Here is a 9,208-nt window from a genome sequence, read left to right on the forward strand (position 1 = left end):
AGATATCCCCCTAAAATAGCTAAAACTAAAAACAAACTAAAAACTACTTCCAAAAATATTCAGCTTTGATATTAATGAGTTTTTTGGGTTCATTGAGAACATGGTTGTTGTTCAATAATAAAATTAATCCTCAAAAATACAACTTGCCTAATAATTCTGCACTCCCTGTAATGGCCCTTTAAGTATTTCTGCCCTATTAATGGAACCCAATAAGTTGGTGATTTTTGAGTTTGGGGAAGCACATTAATCCTGAAAATTGCCTTCCATCAATATTTTAGATTGCACTGGAATATCCAGTTTATATATAAAGGTATGAGGAGTAAGTCAGGACATACACAAGGGTCAGAGAACCATGAACAAAATGCCAGTACTTTTATAAACATAATCAAGCACCAGCTTGGTGTCAACAGTGGCCTTTTAGCACCTTTCCATTGATCTTCTTGGTGCCAAAAACACTGCAGGGCTATTTCCGACATCCAGGTCACAAATAGTGCTACCTTTAGCCCAGGTATAACATTCAGATAAGTAAACGGAAGAAGCCAGCAGCTCCTGTATGCTTAACTTCCAGAAACTCTTCAGGCACAGAGATGCCTATATCACACCCTCACTAACTCCAGCAATAAGCCGCCATTCTCTAGCGCAGCCCTGAACTTTACCTGCACTAATAACCCTGAAAGCACAACTCTGGGCTCTGCCACAAGCCCTAGGATCATTGAGGCCCCTACCATGCTAAGGTAAGAGCCAGGGACCCTTACAAAGGTAAAACTATGATATACCCTATCATGGTGCAAAAAAACAAGCAGCACAACATGACAGTCAAGATAGTGTATGAGAATAAGATTTGCAAGGGACAAATAGAAACAAACATAGTGGTGGAGAAAAATGCTAAAAGCATGACTAATTGACATTTACTTGTTGTCGAGCACTAGTTCTGCATTTTCTTAATTTTTACTTCTGTATAATGAACATCTGACACAATTCTCCTTCAGTTTTCATTTCAACATTATGTTCAGAAGAACTGACTATAACATTAAAGTGATGATAAATTTCAGACTATAAGAACATTGCAATAAAAAATATATCAGTTTGCAAATCAGAGGCGTAATTAGAAACCACAGGGCCCATGTGCAAGAATCTAAGAAGGACCCCCCCTACCCCCCACCAAAAAAAAGGTAGAGATACCCTGTGCCCACAGTCTGTGAGATGGTCCGACCCCCTATTACTGTATATAGTGACACTGTTTAACCCACCAGTACTGTATATAGTGAGTTAGTGACACAGTCTGTAATCTGCCGGTGAGATGGCTGGCTTGACCCTACCCGCTCCAGTACTTTATAGAGTGACCACAGTAGTCTGTGACATGGTCCAGCCCCCCGTACTGTAATTAGGGTTGCCACCAGTCCCTTAAAATTCAGAACACTTATAAGTTACACATGCTGCAGGGTGTGCAGAGAGGACTATGAATAGTGCTGTCCAGAAACACAATACATGTTCCTCCCTGCACATCCTGCAGCATGTGTAACTCATAAGTGTCCAGGAAAACATGGCTGAGGAGGCAACCGTAACTGTATATAGTGGTACTGTATAGTGACACTGTTTACCCCCTGCCACCCCATGCTGTAGTAACAAGGTCTGTAATTTGCTGGTTCCACAAACATACGCACACACACATACATGCATAAATACACACACACACACACATACATGCATAAATACACACACACACACATACATGCATAAATACACACACACACACACATACATGCATAAATACACACACACACACATGCATAAATACACACACAGGGACCTATCTATCAAGCTCCGAATGGAGCTTGATGCCCCGTGCCCAGCAGTTATGAAGCAGCGGCTCAGAGCAGGCGGACAGACATCGGCGGAAATCAACCCGATCGAGTATGATCGGGTTGATTGACACCCCCCTGCTGGCGGACCATTGGTCGTGAGTCTGCAGGGGGCGGCGTTGCACCAGCAGCTCTTGTGAGCTGCTGGTGCAATGCTGAATATGGCGAGCGTATTGCTCGACGTATTCAGCGAGGTCTGGCGGACCTGATCCGCACTGTCGGATCAGGTCCGCCAGACTTTGATAAATTGGGGCCACAGTCACATACAAGCATAAATACACACACACACATACATGCATAAATACACACACATACATGCATAAATAGACACACAGTCACATACATGCATAAATAGACACACAGTCACATACATGCATAAATACACACACACAAATACATGCATAAATACACACACACACATACATGCATAAATAGACACACAGTCACATACATGCATAAATAGACACACAGTCACATACATGCATAAATACACACACAGTCACATACATGCATAAATACACACACACACATACATGCATAAATACACACACACACATACATGCATAAATACACACACACAAATACATGCATAAATACACACACACACATACATGCATAAATAGACACACAGTCACATACATGCATACATAGACACACACACATACATGCATAAATAGACACACAGTCACATACATGCATAAATACACACACACACACATACATGCATAAATACACACACACACATACATGCATAAATACACACACACAAATACATGCATAAATACACACACACACACATACATGCATAAATAGACACACAGTCACATACATGCATAAATACACACACACACATACATGCATAAATACACACACAGTCACATACATGCATAAATACACACACACACATACATGCATAAATACACACACACAGTCACATACATGCATAAAAACACACACACATTCATGCATCACCCGGAAGCCTTAAAACACTTGCCAATGCACACCCTCATTAGCCACCATGTTTCCCTGCTTTACATAGATAGACAGCATCGTGGGGCACAAGGGGTGCTGGAAGCCCTCCAAGCCCCTGTTGTTCATGATATACCTGATGATGCTCTAGTTGCTGCTGAGGTCCCTGGTCATGGTGCTGTAGCCGTCCCTGCTCCTGCTGCTGCTGTCCCTGGTGCTGCCCCTGCTGCTGTTGTTGCTGCAGCTGGTCATAGAATTACATACTGCGGATTTCCACTGCATGTAAGTGAAACTACTACATCCAACCCCCCTTCCCTTAACCACCCTAATTACTGAAAATATCTCATTTGTTTAATTAATGTTTAGGTCACTATGATTTATTGACTATCATTAATAAGAATGAAAATGGATGTTTATACCTTATGTTCACACCTTCTGTAAATACATTCACCTAGATTTAGAGTTTTGCGTTAGAAGGGGTGCGTTAGCTACGCATGTTTTTTTTCCCCTGCACCTTTTAAACAACGCTGGTATTTAGAGTTCTCTGAAGGGCTGCGTTAGGCTCCAAAAAGGGAGCGTAGAGCATAATTTACCGCCACTTCAACTCTAAATACCAGCGTTGCTTACGGACGCGGCCAGCTTCAAAAACTTACTTGTGCACGATTCTCCCATAGGAAACAATGGGGCAGTGTCAGCTGAAAAAAAAAACTAACACCTGCAAAAAAGCAGCGTTCAGCTCCTAACGCAGCCCCATTGTTTCCTATGGGGAAACACTTCCTAAGTCTGCACCTAACACCCTAACATGAACCCCGAGTCTAAACACCCCTAACCTTACACTTATTAACCCCTAATCTGCCGCCCCCGCTATCGCTGACCCCTACATTACACTTTTAACCCCTAATCTGCCGCTCCGTACACCGCCGCAACCTTCATTATAGCTATGTACCCCTAATCTGCTGCCCCTAACATTGCCGACCCCTATATTATATTTATTAACCCCTAATCTGCCGACCGGACCTCGCCGCCACTATAATAAATGTATTTACCCCTAAACCGCCTCACTGCCGCCTCAAAAACCCTATAATAAATAGTATTAGCCCCTAATCTGACCTCCCTAACATCGCTGACACCTAACTTCAAGTATTAACCCCTAATCTGCCAACCGAACCTCGCCGCTGCTCTAATAAATGTATTAACCCCTAAAGCTAAGTCTAACCCTAACCCTAACACCCCCCTAAATTAAATATAATTTAAATCTAACGAAAGAAAATAAATCTTATTAAATAAATTAATCCTATTTAAAGCTAAATACTTACCTGTAAAATAAACCCTAATATAGCTACAATATAACTAATAATTATATTGTAGCTATTTTAGGATTTATATTTATTTTACAGGCAACTTTGTATTTATTTTAACCAGGTACAATAGCTATTAAATAGTTAATAAGTATTTAATAGCTACCTATTTAAAATAATTACAAAATTACCTGTAAAATTAAACCTAACACTACACTATCAATAAATTAATTAAATAAACTACCTACAATTATCTACAATTAAATCAACTAAACTAAATTACAAAAAAAACAAACACTAAATTACAAAAAATAAAAAAAGATTTCAAGAATTTTAAACTAATTACACCTACTCTAAGCCCCCTAAAAAAATAACAAAGCCCCCCAAAATAAAAAATGCCCTACCCTATTCTAAAATAAAAAGTTAACAGCTCTTTTACCTTACCAGCCCTTAAAAGGGCCTTTTGCAGGGCATGCCCCAAAGTAAACAGCTCTTTTGCATTTTAAAAAAACATACAATACCCCCCCAACATTACAACCCACCACCCACATACCCCTAATCTAACCCAAACCCCCCTTAAAAAACCTAACACTAAGCCCCTGAAGATCTCCCTACCTTATCTTCACCACGCCGGGTATCACCGATCCGTCCAGAAGAGGGTCCGAAGTCTTCATCCTATCCGGCAAGAAGAGGTCCAGAAGAGGCTCCGAAGTCTTCATCCTATCCAGCAAGAATAGGACATCCAGACCGGTAGACATCTTCATCCAGGCGGCATCTTCTATCTTCATCCATCAGGCGCGGAGCGGGACCATCTTGAAGCAGCCAACGGGGATCCATCCTCTTCTTCCGGCGACTCCCGACGAATGAAGGTTCCTTTAAGTGACGTCATCCAAGATGGCGTCCCTCGAATTCCGATTGGCTGATAGGATTCTATCAGCCAATCGGAATTAAGGTAGGAAAAATCAGATTCAAGTTCAATCCAATTGGCTGATCCAATCAGCCAATCAGATTGAGCTCGCATTCTATTGGCTGATCGGAACAGCCAATAGAATGCAAGCTCAATCTGATTGGCTGATTGGATCAGCCAATCGATTGAACTTGAATCTGATTGGCTGATTGAATTAGCCAATCAGATTTTTCCTACCTTAATTCTGATTGGCTGATAGAATCCTATCAGCCAATCGAAATTCGAGTGACGCCATCTTGGATGACGTCACTTAAAGGAACCTTCATTCGTCGGGAGTCGCTGGAAGAAGAAAATGGATCCGCGTCGGCTGCTTCAAGATGGTCCCGCTTCGTGCCGGATAGATGAAGATAGAAGACGCTGCCTGGATGAAGATGTCTACCGGTCCGGATGTCCTATTCTTGCCGGATAGGATGAAGACTTTGGACCCTCTTCTGGATGGATCGGTGATACCCGGCGTGGTGAAGATAAGGTAGGGAGATCTTCAGGGGCTTAGTGTTAGGTTTTTTAAGGGGGGTTTGGGTTAGATTAGGGATATGTGGGTGGTGGGTTGTAATGTTGGGGGGGTATTGTATGTTTTTTTAAAATGCAAAAGAGCTGTTTACTTTGGGGCATGCCCCGCAAAAGACCCTTTTAAGGGCTGGTAAGGTAAAAGAGCTGTTAACTTTTTATTTTAGAATAGGGTAGGGCATTTTTTATTTTGGGGGGCTTTGTTATTTTTTTAGGGGGCTTAGAGTAGGTGTAATTAGTTTAAAATTCTTGTAATCTTTTTTTATTTTTTGTAATTTAGTGTTTGTTTGTTTTTGTAATTTAGTTTAGTTGATTTAATTGTAGGTAATTGTAGGTAGTTTATTTAATTAATTTATTGATAGTGTAGTGTTAGGTTTAATTGTAACTTAGGTTAGGATTCATTTTACAGGTAATTTTGTAATTATTTTAAATAGGTAGCTATTAAATAGTTATTAACTATTTAATAGCTATTGTACCTGGTTAAAATAAATACAAAGTTGCCTGTAAAATAAATATAAATCCTAAAATAGCTACAATATAATTATTAGTTATATTGTAGCTATATTAGGGTTTATTTTACAGGTAAGTATTTAGCTTTAAATAGGATTAATTTATTTAATAAGATTTATTTTCTTTCGTTAGATTTAAATTATATTTAACTTAGGGGGGTGTTAGGGTTAGGGTTAGACTTAGCTTTAGGGGTTAATACATTTATTATAGTGGCTGCGAGGTCCGGTCGGCAGATTAGGGGTTAATAAATATTATGTAGGTGTCGGCAATGTTAGGGGCAGCAGATTAGGGGTACATAGGGATAATGTTGGTTGCGGCGGTGTGCGGTCGGCAGATTAGGGGGTTAAAAAATGTAATTATAGTGGCGGCGATGTGGGAGGACCACAGTTTAGGGGTACATAGGTAGTTTATGGGTGTTAGTGTACTTTAGAGCACAGTAGTTAAGAGCTTTAGGAACCGGCGTTAGCCCAGAAAGCTCTTAACTCCTGACTTTTTTCTTCGGCTGGAGTTTTGTCGTTAGAGTTCTAACGCTCACTTCAGCCAAGACTCTAAATACCAGCATTAGGAAGATCCCATTGAAAAGATAGGATACGCAATTGGCGTAAGGGGATCTGCGGTATGGAAAAGTCACGGCTGGAAAGTGAGCGTTAGACCCTTTCCTGACTGACTCTAAATACCAGCGGGCGGCCAAAACCAGCGTTAGGACCCCTTAACGCTGGTTTGGACGGCTAACGCAGAACTCTAAATCTAGCCGATAATTATTTATATATATAAATATTCCCACGTGGCAATGTATATTGGATGTGAGAAACCTTGATTTACATCTTAGAAGTGAATATTACTATATGTACCCTTCATACACAACTATGTGATGTGGTTTATAGAACATGAATATGTCATGAACATGATAATATTACCTTTTTTTGGCCATTTCCACACAGGTCTTTTTATATGTTTTAACAATATTAGTGAGTGTACTAAAACACACCTCACATGGATGTGGATGACAATTATATGGTAAATAACAGAGGACAAGATTTATGGTGAACTATAAGAATATGTATTTCTTTTTAGGCTTCTTGGATGAGGGGGCTGAGGTGACTGTAGTGGATTTCCTTGTTCTCCTGGTTTGAGAAGATTCTGATGTTTCTGCTGGTGTGATGGCCACAGATGATAGGCTGGAGGCAGTGTCCTGCTGGTGTGTAAAGTGCTCAACCAACACACCCAAGAGTTGATTTTGTTCTCGCCATCTATTGTCCATCTGCATCGGCATATCAGACAGAATTCGCATCATCTGTGACAGGTTTTGAACACTTCAACTTAATGATGCTGCCATGTCCCTCTGCAGCTCTATGCTACATTTGTGTAACCTCTCTTGGCTCCTGAAGAACCTCTATTGGCTCCTGAAGAACCTCTCTTGGCTCCTGTGGAACCTCTCTTGGCCTCTTTGTCTGCTCTCGGAGCTTGTTATGAGCCTCCTCTGGAGTGCAATGTATTCCTCACCCATGGGAGAATACAATGCATCCACAGGCTCTTGAGCAGCAGGGCTTCTAGTTGCTTGAGGTGCAGGTTCAGCTGCATCTGCTGGTTCTTGTGGGACAGGTTCAGCTGCATCTGCTATTTCTTGTGGGACAGGTTCAGCTGCAACTGCTGGTTCTTGTGGGACAGGTTCAGCTGCATCTGCTGGTGCTTGAGTACTTTCAGCTATATTTTCATCTGCAGATGGTGGAGCTCTCCCAAGTGATGAGGATGGCGGAGCTCTCCCAAATGATGAGGATGGTGGAGCTCTCCCAAGTGATGAGGATGGTGGAGCTCTCCCAAGTGATGAGGATGGTGGAACTTGCCCAAGTGATGAGGATGGTGGAGCTCTCAGGATTGTTTGATAGTCCCACTGATGACCAGTGTGTGACCACTCAGCCTGTCCAGTTGGCACTTCTTGTGACATAGTCTGTGTGTAAAATCCATGACTGCCCTGAGATTGTGTTGGGGGGGGGGGTAAATACATGGACCCTTTGTGGCTGTCTTGGCTCCCCCTCAAAGCCAAAAGAAGAATATTCCTCTGGCCAGGAATCTTGCCAGGGGTCATATGTCAATGGTGGTGGCATCACTTCCGGATCCTCAACTGAAGCCATCCAACCCTGCTCATGCCTGGTAGCATACTGTTCATATGATTGCCTGAAGACTGGTGGTGATGGCTGCATGCCTGTGACTGGTGGTGGTGGCGGCATGCCTGTGACTGGTGGTGGTGGTGGTGGCGGCGAATTGCCTGTTTGCATCCTCATGACAGGAGGTTCTGTGGAGGAGTCAAATGATGAGAGGGATTAGTACAGTCATATATATGTCCATGTGGGCATACAATGTACATTGATACATGATAGGGCCTATACTGATTCTCATGTCAAACTCTATAACATGCATGTGCACATTGTGATTTGTGTTTCATACAATAGTTATGTGTACATGTCAATGATGGAAAAAATGTGTTCTTTAAGGGACAGTATGGTCACACAATTTACTTAAGCCTGATGTAGGCACAGAACCTGCTTTCTTGACCTAAAAGTATTGTGATGGCTGGCTATAGTGTCCATTTACTGAAAACTCTACTGAGTCTACTGAAGAAGTTACAACTATGAAACGCGTTTGACCTTGTTACCTTGCTGGCGTGTATGCCTTTTATGTGGATTTCTAAATAAAGGAGCTTTTTATTCTTAAGCCATTGGACTGGCGGTACGTTATTTACATTCACCCTATCTACATAACCCTTATGTGTGCGGGGATTCAGCTGATCTAATAATTGTTCTCTTGAGGGAAAAAGGTGAAGTTCCCTGTACATATCCCTTTCTGCACCAGTCGGACCGGAACCTTTGTTTTAGCTACAGCTCCCGTGGGGAGCGCTGAAGAGGAGAGACAGAGCGGTGCTGCAGAGGCAGTGAAGACACAGCACGCACGGCATTGAGAGAGGCGAATGGAATTGCCAAACAATTGAGCGCTTACTCACGGATTCTGGTACTGTTCATATGATTGCCTGAAGACTGGTGGTGATGGCTGCATGCCTGTGACTGGTGGTGGTGGTGGCGGCATGCCTGTGACTGGTG

General features: G+C 42.0%; 1 long non-coding RNA gene across 1 annotated transcript; it reads left to right on the top strand.

Annotated features, from left to right (window-relative positions):
• The first annotated feature begins 953 nt into the window (after window positions 1–953).
• LOC128643490 (uncharacterized) lies at window positions 954–8,825 on the top strand. The gene is made up of 2 exons (XR_008399823.1): window positions 954–3,113; window positions 7,188–8,825. It is a non-coding gene; the product is annotated as an uncharacterized LOC128643490 (long non-coding RNA).
• Window positions 8,826–9,208: the final 383 nt, after the last annotated feature.

This window comes from Bombina bombina, unplaced genomic scaffold (assembly GCF_027579735.1).
Source record: "Bombina bombina isolate aBomBom1 unplaced genomic scaffold, aBomBom1.pri scaffold_939, whole genome shotgun sequence".
Lineage (NCBI taxonomy): Eukaryota > Metazoa > Chordata > Amphibia > Anura > Bombinatoridae > Bombina > Bombina bombina.